The sequence below is a fragment of the Chelonoidis abingdonii genome, chromosome 17 (genome assembly GCF_003597395.2).
Source record: "Chelonoidis abingdonii isolate Lonesome George chromosome 17, CheloAbing_2.0, whole genome shotgun sequence".
Taxonomy (NCBI): domain Eukaryota; kingdom Metazoa; phylum Chordata; order Testudines; family Testudinidae; genus Chelonoidis; species Chelonoidis abingdonii.
In genome coordinates, this window is record NC_133785.1 from 32,933,897 (window position 1) to 32,954,582 (window position 20,686).

The 20,686-nt window shown below is 42.1% G+C and overlaps 1 protein-coding gene across 1 annotated transcript in view; it reads right to left on the reverse strand.

Annotated features, from left to right (window-relative positions):
* TAFA1 (TAFA chemokine like family member 1) overlaps positions 1-20,686 on the reverse strand; it is a 348,490-nt gene that overhangs the window by 17,298 nt on the left and 310,506 nt on the right. The window lies entirely within an intron of this gene.

The window sequence follows — 20,686 nt, forward strand, 5'->3', positions numbered from 1 at the left end:
GGTCTGATTAGATGGAAAAAAACACTTGATCTTCACATTTAAAGGGAAATTGATCTTCAGAGATCAACAAGGAGGTTGTTAATTCAACAACATGAAAAGAATCCCTTGTGGAAAAGCACTTAAACTGCCATATTTCAAATCAGTTGGCATGGTGCTTACTAAGTATCTGAAAAGTGATACTTTAGTGTAGAGTAGCTATGTTACCTTCTATCAGAGAAATACAGCTCCAGAGGCAGTGTTGTCTTAATGTCATGAGCAACAGACTAGGAGCAAGGAAATTCTGACGTCTAATCCCAGCTCTGCTCCCGAATTGCAGTATTGCTGTAGAGAAGCCACTTAATTCATAGCTCTCAATTTTCTATCAGTAAAAGAGGGCTAATATTACTTACCTAATTCACGTGTGTTCTGACAATTAATTATTATCTCATTCTTTTCTTGTATTCCCGTTTGTCTCCTGTTTTATACATAGTTTGTAAGCTCTCTGGGGCTGGGACCAGCTTTTTGTTCTGTGTTTGTAAATTGCCTAGCCTATGATGGGGCTCCTACATGCTACAATAATACAACTAAATTAATAATAATAATAATCAATGTTACATGCCCTTTGTGCTGTGAAGCTTTAAAGCACTGCAAACATGCTGAACATATTAATCACCGTAAAAGGGCAACCCTGGGCCATGAGGACAATATTTTAGCAAATCTTCATTATACACTGTGCCACCAGTTTGAGGCCTGGTTCAGCAAAGCATTTAAGCACGTGCTTAACTCCATCCCTGCTCAGCAAAGCATCGAAGCGCATCATTAGCTTGAAGCATACGCTTCAGTGCTTTGCTGAATATGGCTGGCTGCTGAATTGGAGATTGAGTTCTAAACGGCCAGTGTGTTTGCAAAGAACTTCTGGACCTTGGCCAGTTCATTTTGGGAGGGGCTGTCAGCTGCAACTCTATTGCGGAAAGGAATGGATTTGTCATTGTCTGTGAGAAATACACATTGGCCATAAAGAGAAAAACAAATAGAAAGAAAATGAGAGGAAGGGAATCTTTTCTTTTAAATGAACCTCATTTAAACAATGTCACATGGCCTTTAGGACCCCAAAAGAGCCTGAAACCTCGAGGACCTCTCACTGTGATTCTCTTGCAGCCTCTTAGCTGTTTTAAACTGACCCATCTTGTGGCTTACAGACCTTTTCAGATTGATACTGTTTTTTGAGAACACCACTTAGGAAAAAAACCCTATATTCTAACCTGAACTCAGTTTTCAAGTTGGATCAAGACCAAGCTCCAATCTCAAAAACTATTTCCATTTCCTTTTTAGAAATTGCAATTTTTAAAAACACACTCTCAGGCCAGTCCAGAGAGCTTGCTCAAACCAGGAAGCATGCTACTAACTATGGTGCACTTAAAGATCCTACTAGGCTTAAAAGCTTGTGGGGTGTCCACATGCACTCCAAAGAGCATATAGATAGTGCACATTGTATAACCTGGAAAATAAAACATATATCCAGAAAGCAATAGGAGGAAAAATGCTACTCAGAGCTAGGAGCACAAGTCTCATTGAAGGTCAGGACTTAGATGCTTTTGAAATCCCACCCGTTGGGGCTGATTTTTCATCAAGGGACTGACCAATTTTTAGGGCACAAAGGTTTTCCAGTAATTACAGAAAAAAATCCTCAGAATGTAACTTCATCCCAGTGAAAAATGCTGTCCACCATTTTACATTTCTACATGTATGTAAGAATTCTTCTCCTGGAGGATGTGAAGTGTAAATCACTTAAGCACCACTGGAAAAAAGCAGCCACCTCTGGGGAGGAATGAGGACCATGTAACAGTGAATAGCAATGCTATCCAGAGTCTGGGACATGCAGAGAAGAAAGCTGAATTCATCTAAATCTGTAGGGGACATTTAGGAAGAGAGAATAAAATTACTTAATTGGAATTTGTTGAGGATAACAGGTTTAATTAATACCTTACTCTTGCAAGAAGTACCATGATATTAAACAGCCAGGACCCTGGTTTTACAGCTCATTTCAAAAGACAATGGACAAAACTCATATCTGGTAGAACTCCACAGACTTTGATACGGTTACACCAGGGACGAGTTTAGCCCGGTTCTCCCTATAGTGTTACATCACATCCGACAGCACAGTGCTCCACCTGCCGCAATAAATAGAGGAGGTGCTGATGCAGGGCTGACTCAGAGGGAAGAGTATTACAATGAGACGTACTCGAGGAATTTTCTTACCCTTTCTGAAATGAATACATGTTCTTCACTTCCATTAGTGCACCAGTTACCCTGGGATTTAGGCACTACTTAGGTCACAGAGGTGTTCTTGCTGAGGTATCCCTTAACATCTCACAAGCTTTGTTTACACTAGCTTATAGGGAATAGTGTAGTTATGCTATCTGGTCACAAAGGCAAATTTGTAAAGATTTTAAGGACAACCACAGTATTTTCAATATTCAGTGCTGAGTTACCGCATTTGCTGGAGCTAGAAATGTGTATCCGTAGCTTTGGCTTTCAGAGTTTCATGGAAACCTTTTTTTGGGTTTTGGTTCATGTAAGGCAGGGTTTCTCAAACAGGGGTTGCCGCTTGTGTAGCGAAAGTCCCTGGCACGCCGAGCTGATGTGTTTACCTGCCCCATCTGCAGGTCCAGCCGATCGCTGCTCCCATTGGCCACAGATCGTTGCTTCGGACCAATGGGAGCTGCTGGAAGGGGCAGCCAGTAAGTCCCTCAGCCCGCGCCATTTCCAGCAGCTCCCATTGGCATGGAGCAGCGACACTGTTTGAGAAACCCTGATGTAAGGTATGTACACTTTGGGTAAAATCCTGGCACCAGGGAAGTCAATGGCAAAACTCTCTCTGACTTTCTTGGAGTCAGGATTTCACCCTATAAGTTTTGCTTAGAGTTTCAGGTTTTCATGAATTAAAAAACTAAGAGTGAAACTCAGGTAAAAACACTACATGTTGTTGGATTTCAGGACGAAAACAATTCACCCCTTAAACTTTCCCGCAAAGTTTACCATCCCTGGGTCACTCCAAAAGTGTGTTTGGTTTCCGTACCTCTATGTGACTCTTGTTCTAGTACATTTTTCACTTACTAATCCTGCTCTCGTGTCGCATACATGGCTTTTTGTGTATTCCATACTCCAATAGTCTCAGATGACCAATATTAAACATTTTTCTTTGATAGCTATGTATCGTATCTGATTTTAATGAAACATTCACAGAAACGTTGTGTTTGTCTGGCTTTGATACAAGACAATGCAGAGCAAGCCTTGAGAAAATGGATTTTTTTCAAGAGGCCGTGCAGGCATCTATAACATGGAGGCAGGACAGGCTTTAAGTAATAAAAGAGACTATGGGTGAAATCATGGCCCCATTGAAATAATTACCAGTGGAGTTTTGCCTACGACTTCAGTAGAACCAGAATGTCACCCAGTATTTTTTGAAATTATAAAAGTCATGTGCAAAACAGCAAACAATATAGATATAGGGCCAGATGCTCAGCTTGTATAAACTGGTGTGTGTAAATCAATGGCAATTGACAGTAACTATCTGTAAAAGCAGCAAAGAGTCTTGTGGCACCTTATAGACTAACAGATGTATTGGAGCATGAGTTTCATGGGTGAATACCCACTTCGTCAGATGCATGACTATCTGGTCTTTATAGGTGTGGTGTCTTGGTGTTTGACGCATTCAAGCCGGGAGAAGATCACATGAAAGAACCTGCTAACAATCTTTCAAAGCACTAATGAGATTAATAAAAACATTAAAGTCACCACACTCAGAATGTGAAAATGAAATACGCATACATTCAGAAAAGGAACCGGGGGAAAACATCTTATACAGACTAATCATACTTGCTGTTGCTGTCATGGATAGAATGTTGAACTGAATCCAGCCCTGTGTGGGCAAGGAAGCTGGAGCAGGCTGATAAAATATTTGTGCAATTTAGCACAGTTATTTACACCCTATTTGAACTGCTTCTAGATAGTCTCTTGAACGCTTAACCTTATTGTTATATAATTAATGAAATGGCAAGGAACTGCGGCATAATAATACATTTTGGAAAGACAATAGTGAAGTGCTTGTAAATATTCACATACACGTTTCAGGCTGGGGTTGAGAACTGGAATGCTATTGAAGAAGAAAAATGCCAACACACAATGTAAAATTTTCAGCAGTAAGAATTCATTAAGAAAATGAAGGGATGGATAGAAATATGGAGCGAGAAGAGAAGCTGTAAGATGAGGGGGGATGTGGGTGAGTAGAGGTTTATGGGTAGTGTGGCATTTTCTGCTACGGGCAGCAAAAATCATTGATCTCTGATGAATTGTTGCATTCTGATGCTGTTGTAGAAACATTTGCTTACACAAAACATTACCTGCCAGGAAGTGATCAGGCTAAACCAAAGGGCTAATTACATGCCAGCTCCCTTTTGCTGGTGGAAGTGAGTCAAGCGAGTACCCAGGAGGAACAATTATCTGTTTTTTCCCCTACAAGCAGTTGCGTTAGAAACCAACAAACCACATTTAGGTCCTGATCCAGAACTTATTGCAATTGATGGAAAGAAGCCCATTCACTTCAATGGGCTGTGGATCATGCCTCTAATGAACTTCAGGGAAATCTTGCTGTCTGTAAAACTCATTCTTCAATCCCCTTCATAAGACTGACCTGAGTGAGGAGTAAGTTAAGACTGCAGGATTGGCCCCAGGTGTAAAAGATCTATTACGGAACTTTAACTGAATTAGATTCCTGAAACACGGTTTAGCAGCAAAGCACTGTGTAATTTGCCCTTTGTTTTTCCCATTCCTTGACAGGGGGCGGGATTACCATAAATACAACACACAAGCACAAAACACTATCCCTCTTATACAGATCTCCACAATACAATGAAATAATTAAGCTTTATCAGTCAACCTCAGTGAAAAATAATCCTCGCTAACACATGCCTGACACTGCCTTTAGCCTTGTATGTGCTTCCCCCCCATGACTGATTTTTACCTTGAGACAGTCATTATATTGTTATTACTGTTTATCTGGTGCTGCAAATATACAAGGTGCTTTATAATCAGAGGGCCAGAAGCTGACAAATTCTGATCTGCATCCAAATTTTGAACATGGCAAAACTGGGAAACGCTTAGCTCTGGAGTTTTAGGTCAGGCCAATCTGTACCCAGAATAGATAAGATTTGTCAAACCAGGTAGAGGATCACTGCTGAAGGAGATTACCGTTAGAAGATGAGAGATGAAGCAGAACAACAGGGATGCATATGTGCAGTACAGCAGTGATCCTTCACCAAACAGACAGGCTTCAAGGAGTTTATGAAGGAAGGAGGAGAGGGGACTTGAAGTATATTAACTCAGCTGTTGCTCCAACCATAAAGGGTGGGAAGAAGGGCTGGAATATAAGAAACCACTGGATCCAAACACCCCTCAGCATTGGGGGTGTTCACAGTCTCTGAAGCCCTACCTAGATCTGAATACCAGGGTAGGCCCATGGCTTTTATGGGGTGGAATCACCCTTGCTGGTCTATCCCTACTAGTAACAACATGGCTGAGGGCTTGAGTCTCCTCCCACGTAATTAAATATGGATTTTGTTGCTAAATTGAGTGAAGTTTTATGTGAAGCAATTTGGCCAAGGCCATATAAGTAAGGGCTGGATTGCAATCTGTCCATTTGCCTTCTATACAGGCAGGGCAGCTCACAGCTGCACTCCTCCAGGAGCAAACCAATGAGTGAGCTGTGGCTTTGAGAGTCATAATTCTTCCCTGTTCACCCTTTGCTCTGGGGAAGGAGTAAATTACTTCATCTCTTTTTATACAGTAGGTTACTACCCTCACAAGACTGGTCTGTTGTTTTGGCCAGCGAATGGAGTAGAAGTGAAGTCTCATCCTACTCCTCATCCCTCTCCCCACCTGCTCACAGAGGGGAGTATCCTCTGCTATCTACGCCATGGTAAGGAAGCAAAGCGGAGGCCTTTCTCTGCCTGACCACCTTGCACAGCTGAGTTAGGGCTGTGAGAATCCAGCACAAAGTTAGCATCAGAGCTGGGAATAGATCTTGGTGATCCCTGCTCTCCAGCATCAGGCTGAGTCCATTCAACCACACTGCCCCTCTACAGACTGGCATATACACAGGCAGGTTTTCAGGAATGGTTCCATCAGAGCATTCCATAGCAATGCCTGACTGCTCTTTAACAGAGGGATACAGTTCCTTCCTTTCTGTTTTGTTTTAACATTTTCTGTCTGCAGCATTAACACCAGTGACAGATAAAAGGAATCACAACTTGGTAGCATCCGCGAGCTTCTTTAGAGAGCCTTATGCTCTGGCTGATAAACTCACATTGTATTTTACCTCAACACATGTGCCACAGATGGGAATCTCCTTCACTTATGAAAAGATCTTTTCTACCAGGGGCGACCTGAGGGGGTTAGATTGTGCCATATAGGTGTAGGAGCTCATTGGTGGGGATGTGAAGCCGCAATGAACTCCAGGAGGGGTTGTGTCTACCTCCTAAAGCTTCCTGCAGGATAGGGGAAGTGCTCTGGTTGCATTTCCTTGGGCAGCTCCATCAGGGCAGCTGTCTGCCAGCGAGGTCATCTCTGTGTCAAGCACGCCCAGTGAATGCATGTTTTTTTCTTTATAATAGCAGTAAAGCAGTCTAACTAGTTCATTGCTAGGCCATCATTACACTTCTCAGGTAGCTGAAGTCATCTGCAGTTGACCTAATGCCTCATAACACATTCTTGGTACATCGTCTTCCCCCAGAAATATCCTGCAGCCTAATAAAAATGCACACACATAGATACACACACACAAAATACATTTTATCAGATGGATGTTTATGCAGAAGAAAGGCAGACCTTCATTATTTTACGATTGGCCTTTGGCATTCTGATTGGCTGACTGCACAGACGTACTGGGACAAAATCATCCTTTCTGGAACTCCATTAAAATCAGTTGTGCTACAGGAAGAAATGAAATTGGCCTTTTCTGTGTTTCAGCTCATCAGCGGCCATCTTAACCATTAAAATACATTTTTAATAAGTGGATTTATAGCTGACCAAAGTGTTCTTTCTTAAAAGGTTTATTGTGAACAAGGCTCAGATATCCAGCACTCTTATTGATTTGCAGATTTAATTTGGAATCACAATTTTACTGTCTTAATCACGTTTTACTGTTTTAATCTTTGATCTTACTATGAAGCTGAATGGCAAGTGTCATGAAACTCTGTGCTGGCTGCATGGTGATACTTAAGAAATAGATCCTAGAAGCTTTCTTGTGAAGTTAACTTAGTTAACTTGCAACAATCCTCATTGAAAACAGAAGCAAAGTCCCAGGTTCTACTGGTTAGGGTGAGGTACCTAGCTGAAAATGGTCTCTCTTGTCCCTAGCACAGAAGAAAAGGCATAACTCCAGGGGTGGACAATCAGCAGCTCCGGAGCTGCATGCGGAAGTTGATATGCGTCTCCTTGCATAGGTGCCGACCCCGTGGGTGCACCGGGGAAAAAAGAGTGAGTGCTCAGCACCCATTGGCAACCCTATCAGCGCCCCCCTTCCCCAGCGCCTCCTGCCCATGGGCAGCCCCACCAATCAGCGCCTCCCCTGTTTCTTGGTGTGAGGGGAGAGGGGAGGAGCAAGGATGTGGCATGCTTGGGGGTGGAGGTGGGGNGAGAATTTTGTGTAGAGGGAAAAATTACATTTTCTCCTAATTGGCTATTTCTACAGATTAAAATTAGAGTAGGTGGGAGGAGATTTATATAGATGCCAGATCTTCCTATTCCATCTTACATTGGAATTGAGGGAAGGGGTGGACTGGGGGCAGGGCCTGCGGCAGAACTGGCGGTCGAGAATCCCCCAGCACATTGGAAAGTCAGTGACTGTGTTTCCTCAAATCTTTGCACATGATGACTAGCTACTATGGAAATTTGTATCAAACTTTTTCTTACACCATATAACAATGTAAGGCAAGTGCAACTGGAAAAGAAAATACACAGATGAAAATTGAGGATTCCAACAGGAGTGGGAGAATAAGTACTTTTTCCTTGAATGTAATGGTAAGGCCATTTGTCTTCTTTGCCAGACATGTATCTCTCAGTTCAAATCTTCAAACTTGCAGCACCATTTCACTTTGAGCCATGCACATATGGGTCAAGAATTCCTACAAGGTTCTGAACTCCACACTTTAAAACTGACAACTTTAAAAGAGCAAACAGATGTAGAAGCCCAGTTCTTCATCAGATTTGCCAACTGATCGCAGACTGTAATGTTAGCCTCCTATTATAGGGCCTGGCACATAGCCCGTGCAAAAACGTCCTACTCTGAAGACGAGTTTATAAAAACGTGCTTCACTGATGTGATTTCAATCCTGCCACCAGAGAATGAGAATCTACAGAAGAAAATTTCTGGCCTGCAGCTTTCACACCACACAATAGAACATGGAATCTCTGATCTGAACAGTGACATTGAATCGCAACTGCACTCGCATTTGCTCCAATCCCTCAGACAGAGATAAACACCTACAAGATCTCTAGTATCAAGCATTCTTAAAACTACAATACCCACCTGCTGAAGTGAAAAAAACAGATTGACAGAGCCAGAAGAGTACCAGAAGCCACCTACTACAGGACAGGACTAAAAAGAAAATAACAGAACGCCACTAGCCATCACCTACAGCCCCCAACTAAAACATCTCCAGCGCATCATCAAAGATCTACAACCTATCCTTAAAGATGATCCCTCACTCTCACAGATCTTAGGAGACAGGCCAGTCCTCGCTTACAGACAGCCTCCCAACCTGAAGCAAATACTCACCAGAAACCACACACCATACAACATAAACACTAACCCAGGAACTTATCCTTGCAACAAAGCCTGATGCCAGCTCTGTCCACATATCTATTTAAGTGACATCATCATAGGATCTAATCACATCAGCCCCATCATCAGGGGCTCGTTCACCTGCACATCTACCAACGTGATATATACCATCATATGCCAGCAATGCCCCTCTGCCATGTACATTGACCAAACCGGACGTCTCTATGCAAAAGAATAAATGGACACAAATCTGACATCAAGAATCATAACATTCAAAACCCAGTGGGAGAACACTTCAACCTCTCTAACCACTCAGTGACAGACTTGAAGGTGGCAATTTTGCAACAAAAAAACTTCAAAAACAGACTCCAAAGAGAGACTGCTGAACTCGAATTAATATGCAAATTAGATACAATTAACTCAGGCTTAAACAGAGACTGGGAATGGTTGGGTCATTACACTAATTGAATCTATTTCCCTATGTTAAGTTCTCCTCAGACCTTCTATGGGTCATCTTAATTATCACTTCAAAAGGTTTTTTTTCTCCTGATGAGGATAGTCATCTCAATTGATTAGACTCTTCTTGTTGGTATGCATACTTCACCTTTTCATGTTCTCTGTATGTATAAATATCTCCTGTCTGTGTGTTCCATTCTATGCATCCGAAGAAGTGAGCTGTAGCTCATGAAAGCTCATGCTGAAATAAATTTGTTAGTCTCTAAGGTGCCACAAGTACTCCTGTTCTTTTTTCTAACTTCAGCAATGTGCGTTTTTGAGCATCACTTTGGATATACAGGCTAAACCTCAATTATTGGTACTTGTCTGCACTGTGTCTGATGACTGAGTCGTAAGGGAAGAACTCCTCAATATCGTGTTACTAAAGGACAGAACTCGTGGATGAGATCTAAAGGAGGCGTTAATGTTGGTAGTTGCGAAAAATAACTTGCCTTTACAGAAGCTCACTGCCATTGCAATGGACAGGGCTCCGTCCATGTGGGGATCTGTGACTGGATTAGTAGGGCTTTGTAATTCTGATGAGAGTTTTCCTGAATTTTGGACATTTCACTGTATTATTCTTTGGGAGCAACTGGTATCTAAGAATCTCAAATTTGATCACATCATGAAACCTGTCTTGCACATTGTGAATTTCATTTGCTCAAATGCACTCAATCACAGACAATTTCAAAATCTAATTGAAGAACTGGATGAAGACGACTCCCCTGTCAATTTGCCATTTCACTGCACAGTTCGATGGCTCTCAAGAGATAAAGTTATTTCTCATTTTTTCAAGCTCCTGGAACGAGTAAAATTATTTATGGAGGAGAAGCATAGAATACACCCCAAGCTTACAGATCCTGGGAGGGTTCTAGATTTGGCATTTCTTGCAGACATGTTGCTGCATTTGGATAAACTAAACGTGGACTTACAACGAAAATTCTGGTTGCTGTCTGATCTACTGCAAAGCGTATTTGTGTTCATGAACAAACTGCAGTTTTTTCACAGAAATGCTTGAGGGAGAGCTGACACCTTTTCCCACAATGTTACAACTTCAGGCTAGATCAAAAGAAGATGCAGCAGAACCCCTAAAATGGAGCATAACTAGATATGCAAGCATGATTAAAGATCTTAAGGACAGTTTTGAGGAAAGATTCCAAGCTTTCCAGTGGAAAAGACCTCAGATCAGATTTCTGATTGACCCTTTTAGTGCTGAAGCTGATTGTCTGAAGCACCGTTTAGTCACTGATGAAGCAACATCCCAGATGGAAATCATAGAACTTTTGGATGGTGACAGATTGAAATCTGATCAGAAGAGAGAGGGGACCCTTACTTTCTGGAAATCTGTATCAAAGGATAAATACCATGTAACGGGGCTCAGCTGGGGCTCGACCCTCCTTGGGGAGGAGGGGAGCCACACCGGCCTCGCTGCACGTCGTTTGAGTCTGCCCTTTGTTCAGGGCCGAGCGACGCTGCAAAGTCGCTCTGGGCTCCGGCCTGCTGCTACAGGGCGGAACAACAAGAAAGTCAGCTTGGGACCTCAGGTCCTCAGTCTCGGGGCTGAGGGCCCCCAATGTTCGGGCAGCTCGAGCCTTTTGGTGCAGGTCCGAGCAGTGGTACGGTTTAAAGGGGCCCAGCCCTTGGTTCGGGCGGGGCACCAAACACACAGTTACAAAGGCTCAGACCTTCTTGGCTGAGGGCTGAGCAGATAACAGTTCACTAGACTTGATGGCCTCCTCAGGCTGGGGAGAGGGGGATTCTGCCACCCGACTATGGGTGGCAGGGGGAACGCAGGCCCACCCACTCCACTGTGTTCCAGCCCGGGGCCCTAGTAGCGGCTATCACTGCTAAGGGTCAGTGGGGTTCCTGACCACAACACACTGACATGGGTTCAGGTATATTTGCAGCCTGACTGCAGTCGGCTGCCCCCAGGCTACTTCCAGTCTCCCTCTCTGGGTCTACCTGATCTGTGGCATCGGCCCCCGGGAAGTCCAGTAGCATGGGCCCCTCACGGCCGGGGCTGGGCGGTAGGTCCAGCAGTACCTCTGGGAAGTCCAGCCAGGCCTGCTCCGGGGGTTCCTTGGGGTAACAGCAGGGACGGGGCGACTCCGGCAGCTCCTCCTCGTAGCAGGCGCGGGGAAGCTCCGGCAGCTCCTCGTCGTAGTGGGCGCGGGGAAGCTCCGGCCAGTCCGGGCAACTGCCCTGGGCCTCAGCCGCTTCCCAGTCACGAGCACCCTCTGGCAGGTCTGCTCCCGATGGCGGCTGGGCTCCAACTAAGTGCTGCCAGCCTGCTTTTATACTTCTGGGTTGCCTCCTGACCCTCTGAGGGGTGGGTTCACTGCCCTGTGGCCTCGCCCCTTTAGGTGTCTGGCGGGGCTCGACCCTCCCTGGGGAGGAGGGGAGCCACACTGCCTCGCTACATACCACAACATTAGAGGTGCAGCCCTATAATTAATCTCAATGTTTGCTTCGATCTGTCTTTGTGAGTCTGTTTTCTCTACACTCAACCATGTGAAATCCAAGCACCGATCCGTTTTGACAGATAGCCACTTAAGAGAACTGATGTGTGTGAGCACAACTGAACACAAACCAAACTTCAAGGGAGTTGTCGAAGGCAAAGATTGCCAGAAGTCCCACTCAGTAAAAGAGGAAGTTTTTATTGTTATCGTTAACGATTGAGCACTCCAGAGTTAAATGTAAACATGCCCTAAGCCTGTTATAAGTTGCATTTTTCTATTTTTGTACCTTTACATATAGCTCAGTAAGAGCATTAGACTGTAAATAAATATTCCATTTTTATCTATTTTCCATACTCAGCAGTGACAGCTTTATTGGGAATAGCCATAGTAATTAAGGCCCTGAGACAAAGCACGTAAGCCCATATATAATCTTAAGCATGTGAGTAGTTCCATGAATTTCAGTGAAACTATTCACATTCTTAAAGTTACTCACAGGCTTAATTGATTACCTAAATCAGGACCATAATGAAGTGGCATGTGGGGGGACAGAGTATTAGATGGTTGTCTTTCAAATACGCTACTCATTATTCAAAGAATGATCCAGGAAGCCAATCATCTAATAAAAGCATCAGTCCAATTTCAATGCATGGCCAGGCCTCTATGGCCACTTTTAGACCAGTCCACACACCTGTCCTAGATTCAGCTGTAAAAGGCCTGAAGATGAGCCCAAGCTGTAAAGTTTGCGTATAAATATGGGTCCACATTTCTGTAGGCTTTGAGTGTTGAGATTTGGGGGATCTTTAAAAACCCTATTGGCCTAGCAATATTGACTGTCAAATCTTCATAAAGCAGAAGGTGGCGTGTATGCCAAATATCAGGAAGGTATGAATGCATGTGAAAGGGTAATTTCTTAAGTCTTATGTATTCAAAAGCCAATTATGCACTGTCCTAGTGGGTTGTTTTGCATGTACCAGACTCACATGCAGAACTATGGTTGTGAGCACAAATCCGGTCATGCATTTGCTTGATAATGCCTATCCTAATGACCAATAATGTTTTATTGCTTCCTTGTATCCCCCATCTGTCTGTCTGTATCCCTCTTTTGTCTCTTGTTTTATACTTAGAGTTCAAGGTCTTTAGGACAGGGACCTCTTTTTGTTCTGTGTTTGCTCCTTGTCCTAAAGACAAGTATCAGGGGGTAGCCATGTTAGTCTGTGTCCACAAAAACAACAAGGAATCTGGTGGCACCTTAAAGACTAACAGATTATTTGGGCATAAGCGTTCATGGGTAAAAAACCTCACTTCTTCAGATGCATGTCTTAAAGACAATGGATCCCGATCCATGATTGAGGCTTAGAGGCATCACAGTAATGCATATAACAAATAATAATACACGTACCTGGCATTTAAAGTAGACCTCCACACTCCAGTTCTCAAACTGTAACCCAGAATGGAACAGTTTAAAATCTTTATAGAAGAAACTATTTAGAATCTTACCATAAATGAGCCAACTGCCATGTCTATGCTGTAATTAATAACTTATTAAAAAAGTGTTCTATTCATGTAAATTCCTTTGTTCTGTGACATAAGACAAGTCTAACTGTGTTTTAAAGATTAAAGAAACTATTGGTTTTTGTAAACAAATCCTTAGGTGCTACTATAAATTATGTCACGCAGTAATCTTGACATGATAGATTTTGAGATACTTCCATGCAACAATGCCACTGTAATCGAAGTGGGAACCGTGAGCTTGATGACAAGTTGATGAATTGAGCATGTAATACGTTCTACTGCATATCACTGCTTAATTACTGCTTCAGTGTGTCTGGAATAAGAAAAATAGGCAAAAGCTAAATTATGCGAGTTTATCAGTTAAAAACACTGTAAATCATGAATGGATATTAAACTGACCTTAACTAATGATAAGCTTTGCTTAGATATGATATCTTCTGTTGATTGTTTGTGATGTTTATTTACTCCGATATACTGTATATCATTATACAGTGCTGAGAAGCCTGTTGGAATTTCATGACTGTACAGGCATAGGCAGATTTCAGGTCCTCTTGCCAAGTTCAATTACTTTTAGGTCTGAATTGTTTCAATAGAGGGAAACTTACTAATATTTACAGTGGATTTTTAGTTGCGAGAAGCAGCCTGGGTTATACCTATGAGCAGAAGAAAATGATTCACTCACTACAAACAATTTAGCTTTAGAATTTAGCCTCTTTTCCTGATCATGGCTATTCCTTGAATTTATAAAAGGATCATTATTTCCTCTATTTCTAATATACAATGGATCTTCTGTGATTGGTCAGATAATAGTCATGGATGAGTATGCAAGCATTTTTGACAAGGATACATGCACACGAGTTAAAAAATTTGGTTTCCATGACCAGCCATGCTTGTGAAACTTGATCTCATGAATGGTTGCTGAAAATGAACACAAGCGGGGTACAGGCATGACCAAAGCCAATTCATTGATAAAGTTAAGGACATACTAGTGAAAAGCTTTTTGCAGAGTAAGCCCAGCTCTTCATGCGCATGGATGTATGTCATCAGAGACCTTCCAAAGCTGATGAATATGAATATGTTATCACTGAATGCAACTACACTTACTAATATTCTATGAGATTGGTTTTTACATATAGCTTAATAACAGTCATGCTTATATTTCTACAGCTCTTTAATATGGCACAAATTTGCATCAAACAAGGCTGGAGTAGCTGAGCTTTAATTCCAAACAAATATTATAAGGATAACCAGAGGTACATAAATAAGAAAGGTTATTACAAAGGGAGTTACTGGGCCTGATCCTGCAGCTCTCAGTTAAGATTTCTGTTGACTGATGAGCTTTAGTAGGGACCATGAGGAAGAGGGAAAGATGGGAAGAGGAGAAAGGGGAGGTTGGATTGCATCTCTGGACATCTGAAGGCTTATTTGAACTGACTCTCCTTTTGGAGATGTGCCCATCATTAAAGCACACTTGCCTTGTTAACAGTCATGGGCTTATGGGTGAAGCTGAGATAGAGGGCAACACCCCCTGGGCTGCTTTGTGATGTCAGTCAGCTAATAAGCCAACTCTACTGCAGGGGTGGGGGCTTCACCAAAATCCAGTTGTCTGCAACAGTCTCCTAGACTGGTTGTCTGGGGCACAGGGCAATTAATACAAGAGCCAAACCAGGCCAGCTGGAAGAGGTCTCTTCTTGCTTAATAAAGCTGTGACCACTTGGCCAAAATTCCAGTTGTCTATGTCTGTTCCGAATGGCCCCCGCCATTCACAACATACTACATCGCACGATGTAGTCACGTGCATAGAAGTAAGATGACCTTCATTTTGAAAGGACATGTAAAGGGGAGATCTTTATCAATGTAACTCTGGAGGCCACATCAAAACAAAGATCTTTCTGGACTGATGCTTCATTTCTGGTGGAGAGAGATTCCAGCTGTCTGCCTCTTTTTAGATCTTTCCCCCAGGGAATGAGTCCCTCTGCACCAGCCCAGTTTATCTGCCATTATAACTGTAGGACTGATTTTCTGCCCAGAACCACTTACAGTATTTGACTCCTCATTCAATCAACTGATTGCTATGATCTTATTTCACTTGCTTCAGGCTTTTCTGCAATACTATATATTCCATCCCATTCACTAATTCAATGCCTACAACTCTGATTTCTAAGTCATGGCTGGAAAACCAGGGTTTTCTTCCAGATGACAGTGAACAAGAATAATTAATCATCAGATATTTTGGTGTGACTCGATATTGCATCTGATCAGAAAACTACCAAGATCCAAATCCTTACGTTTCCCTTTAAACACTTAGGCATTGTTTTTCATTTAGTGACACAACCTTATCATGGACTTAATGATGATGATGAGTAGCACAAATGTCTTTGGCAATGAGAGTAACCTTTGGAGTTTTGTAATTTAATTTTCAGCAATGTTAGAATGTGATAATTTATTATGAGTACATTTTGTTGGGCTCAATTATTTATATTTTCATTTAAATTATTAATACAGGACTTTTAATAAACTGTTTATATTCACAAAATGAATATAATCTGCAGAGAAGTCTGTTCAGGTGCTAGACACCACAGATAGACTACATGAATAAAAAAATAACGGATTGTGTCTAAAGTTTGTCTGATCTTTGCCCAAGTTTTTTGAGATGTTTTCATGGTGAAAAAAATTGTTGTATAGCAACGGTTAGGTATGCAGCACACAGACTTTACCAGGTGAGAAAAAAGCTAACAGAAAACCAACCAACCCCCAATCCTATACTAGCTTGGTGACCAAGAAACATGGAAACAGGTTTATCCAGTCTTTGACTCCTATAAATGAGTGAAACACAGTATTCATTACAGATGTCAAAATACGGTTTTAATTCTTATCATCTTTCAAATTTCTTGAGCAATTCTATTTCAATTTCTAGTGCCAGACTATATCCCAGCTCTCATTCAGTAAAGGACTCTGCTAAGTTTTAAGTAAAACTTTTTACAATTCTTGGGTAGGGGAGAGCTGGAAGATCTTAATTCTAAGATCAAGTAAATACTGTCAACATTTTAGCTTGCCATAAACATGCTTTCAAGGCTCAGCTTTCTTTAAAATGGTAAAAAATGTATGCTGGGCCAAATTGTCCATGGATTTATATGGTGGTTTATTATTTATTGATTGATTTAGATTTAACATAATAAAAAGATGACTATCCAAGGGTCTAACTGCCTGTGATGAGTGCCATTGTTGAACATCCTGTCCTGGCTAGCTGTGCTCATTTTCCCTCATCATTCCCCAGTCTATCCAGACATCCAGACCTGGAAAGACAGACACTATGCCTCAAATGCTGCCAGACATGTTTTTCTCAGGCTGTCCTTTTATTGTCCAATGGCAAAAACTGAGTACACTCTGCTACTTCCGAGTAGGGCTTTACCGACTCTTCATCCCAAAAGTTCCCCCTTCATGCAAGCCTTCTACCATCACCAGTCTACTAGGACCCCTCTCACAGTGAACCCCTCTTTAGTTCCTCCTAACTATATCCACTTGCTTCTGTTTGCAGTTTGATCCTAGACCCAGGTAGGGTGACCAGACAGCAAGTATGAAAAATTGGAATGGGAGTTGGTGGACGGGGGGAGCCTACAGAAGAAAAAGACCCAAAAATCGGGATTGTCCTTATAAAATTGGGGCATCTGGTCACTGTAGCCCCAGGGTCCCCTTCAGGAATCTAAAACTTTCCTGCAGTCATCTTCCCCAGCATCTCCTGGGTTCAGGCTTTCCACTAGAGGCAACCTGCATGTGCTGTTCCCAGAGATTGCCCTCCCTTACAGATTTCCCACCTTACCTATTGCCCCCTTTTTGAACTGTTAAATAAGTAATGGGACTTGTTCTGAAGTCCACCCTTTTGAGATACCAATAATTTTCACTGCTCCAGGCAGTATGAACTCAGAGTCTGATCCTGAACCCAAACTTTTCACAAAGTAATGCTGGTGGAAGGGGGAAATTGTTGTTATCTAAAAATTGTGAGAAAAAAACTAACAATAACCTATTTCCAAGTCAAAAGTGCTGAAAAACAATAAAAGACTTTTCAAGTATCAACAAACCTTCTTTCTTTATCTTTTAACTTAAGAAATCAGGGAGTCTACAGGCCACCAACCAACTGAGCATCAAAACTCACTTCTTTGATGTTCCAGGATAAGCAACTCTTGATCACTACCTACGACCCCTGAGATTATGTATGAGCAAGCAAGGCAAGGATGACATCGGGGAAAATTCACAGGCTCACAGTATTTCATGGTTGTGCAATGCAGCTCAGTTATAGTAAGTTGATCAGTGATGTTTTTCAGTATTCATTTTACATAAAACGGTTACCGTTAAAAAGGAAAACAAAGCTATGATGGGCGGGGGGGGGGCAGGTTCTCAGCTGGTGGAGCTGTGCTGATTTGTACTGGCTGAGTATCTTACCCAGGCCGTGTAACCTTTCAAAAAAGGAAGTTTGATTACTACTTGGTAGCAAAAAATACTCAGAGACTCTACTCTATTGATGTACAATGAGAAAACTTTGAAGAGCAAATAAATACAAACTCCCCATAGGGAGCGTGTGTATTTATCTATATCTATTTACACACACACACACACACACACACACACACACACACACACACACACACACACACACACACACACTTCAACCATTAGTTTCCAGTTCATTACATAGCGTATCTGGTGTAAAAAGCATTTTTTCATGGTGACATAAATTTCAGCATTTACCACAATAAACACACAAATTCAGCTCCACAAAAGAGTGTGCTTTAGGAGCCACATGGCAACTGTTTGATTGAAATTGTTGAGCACTAATTAAATATGTGACAGCTGGGGAGGGGTGTGGAACCCAAGAAGTGTAAATAGCACACAAACTAAAGATCCATATTACCTCAACAGCCCAAAGATTATGTACAATCACATGAGTTTTGCTCTAGGCCTTCATTGTCACCAGAAACCTTTGACAGAAATGCCACCTTATCACCTGTAGCTGCTGTAGGTCATGTATTTCTGAGAATAAACTTAGATCTTTGCCACATGGGGACTGCATTCCACCCCACGAAAGTCTGGGAAAGTGCAAAAATGGTTTACAACCATTATGTTAACTGCACCAGTCTGTCCCATCCCAGGTTGTGCTGGGAGCTCCTTGGACACGGCTGGAGATGGGGGCCTTTGCTTTCTAGATTTCTAGTTTTAAGGCCATCAGGGACCATTAGATCATCTAGTTGGACCACCCTTATAACACAGGACATAGAATTTGAGTCAGTTACCCCTTTATCAAGCCCAGTAAGTTGTATTTGACAAGCATATCTGCCAGAGTGTAATTTATCTCTGAAGTTTGTGTATCTCTTGGCCTGTCATGAAAACATGCATCTTTCCATCAGTGTTTCCATCAACTCATTTGTGTTAATTGGTGGCAAAGAATCAGTATCATGATTTTCTTTTTAACCCCCAACCTTTCCTTAGCCTGTTCTTGAATATATCCTATTTAAAATCAGGAATACTAACAGTATTACATTCTGAAGCATCTTTCTTCCCAAAGCATCATAAACTCTATGGCAAGCTACACCCAGGGAGCATTTCATTCAGAATTGCAGAACTGCCAATGCCAAAAATTCAGAAATCATGTGTCAGCCCCCCACCCCAAAGTATGGGATTAGTCCAAAACTCATGAGATTATTTTTTTTTTAATATGTTGAATTTTTTGGACACGTCTTTTGATTTTTGAACACACTCCTTTAGTCCAACAATTAATTCTGTTCCCTCGCAGTCCCCTCTTCAGTTCTGCCTCATTGCTCCCACATCCGCCTGTCCCCATCAGCCCATACATAAAATGTGGACATCCAGCACGTCTGCTCCTCCTGCAGCTCCCAGGGTTCTTCTTCTACTGCTCTTTTCACTGAGATGAGGCAGGGGATAGGCAGAGAGTAGTGATCCTATTGTTCATAGAAAGGGAGCGAAGCAGAGGGAATAGGGTCATCTTGGGCTGCTGGGCTCTTCTTGCTCTCTCTTCCTCCCATTTCTGATGTGAGAATGGTATTGGTTCCTGCAGCAGTTTTGATTGGCTGCTCTTCCCCAGGAGGCAGGCAAGTGGGGAAGGCAGCCAATCAGAGGAGGTTTCCCACATAGGACTAAAATTTGCAAGGGGTCTGGCGCTTCTTGCAGCATCCTGAGACTGGCTCCAGCCCCGTTCAAGATCATGAGAGTTGCAATTGAAATGCATCTCGCTCTGGAGTGAAATACTACAACCATTTAATAGCCCAGATTTTAGGACTGGAAGCATAGAATACTACCCTGTTACTGAAACTACAGGAGAATTGATATAATAAGTGGCCAGATCTCAAAAGCTAACACATCTGTTCTTGAGAAAAGAGCTATGGGATCATTAAAGTGCTCACCAGCGTGTCTGATAATTCTGTTCTTTGCTACAGTTTCAACCAATTTGCACGGTACTGAAGTCAGGCTCACTGGCCTGTAATTGCCGGGATTGTCTCTGGGGCCTTTTTAATAAAATGGTATCACTTTAGCTATCCACCAATCATCTGGTACAAGGCTGATTTAAGCAATAGGTTACACACCACAGTTAGCAGTGCTGCAATTTCATATTTGAGTGCCTTCAGAACTCTTGGATGAATACCATCTGGCCCTGATGACTTACTATTTATTAGTTTGATCCAAAATCTCCTCTACTGATACCTCAGTCTGGGACAGTTCCTCAGATCTGTCACCTTAAAAGAATATCTCAGATGTGGGACTCTCCCTCACATCCTCTACAGTTAAGACCACTGCAAATAATTCATTTAGCTCCTTCGCAATGACCCTGTCTCCCTTGAGAGCTCCTTTGGCACCTCGATTGTCCAGTAGCACCACTGATTGTTTGGAAGGCTTCCTGCTTCTGATGTATTTTTTAAAAAATTGCTGTTAGTTTTTTTTTTTTGCTAGTTGCTCTCCAAATTCTTTTTTTGGGCTGCTAAACCATAGTTACTCCAATGTACATTATATTCATCTCTTGTGCATAGAGAATTCCCCATTAAGATTAATTGGTTTTATGGTCACGTACTGGAGAATATGCCCCTCTATTTCTATTTAAAATAATCTATAGTTTGAAGCATTAGTTAAAATATGCATAATTCTACTTCTGTCAGGGGTACTCTCTTTAGAATTTTACTTTCAGAAAAAATGTTGAAAGATAATTGTTTCTCTTCTTTCTGCTAAGATTTCATATTCAACAATTTTATTTCTGGTTTCTGTTTAAATTGAAAATACTACAGCATTACATGCAAAGAGAAATCAATCTCAGAGGGGGAAAAAGCAGGACCAAATATAGATTAAAAAGCTGCCTCTCCAAAGATTATGAAATTTGAGGTGCCTGGCCCTGCAT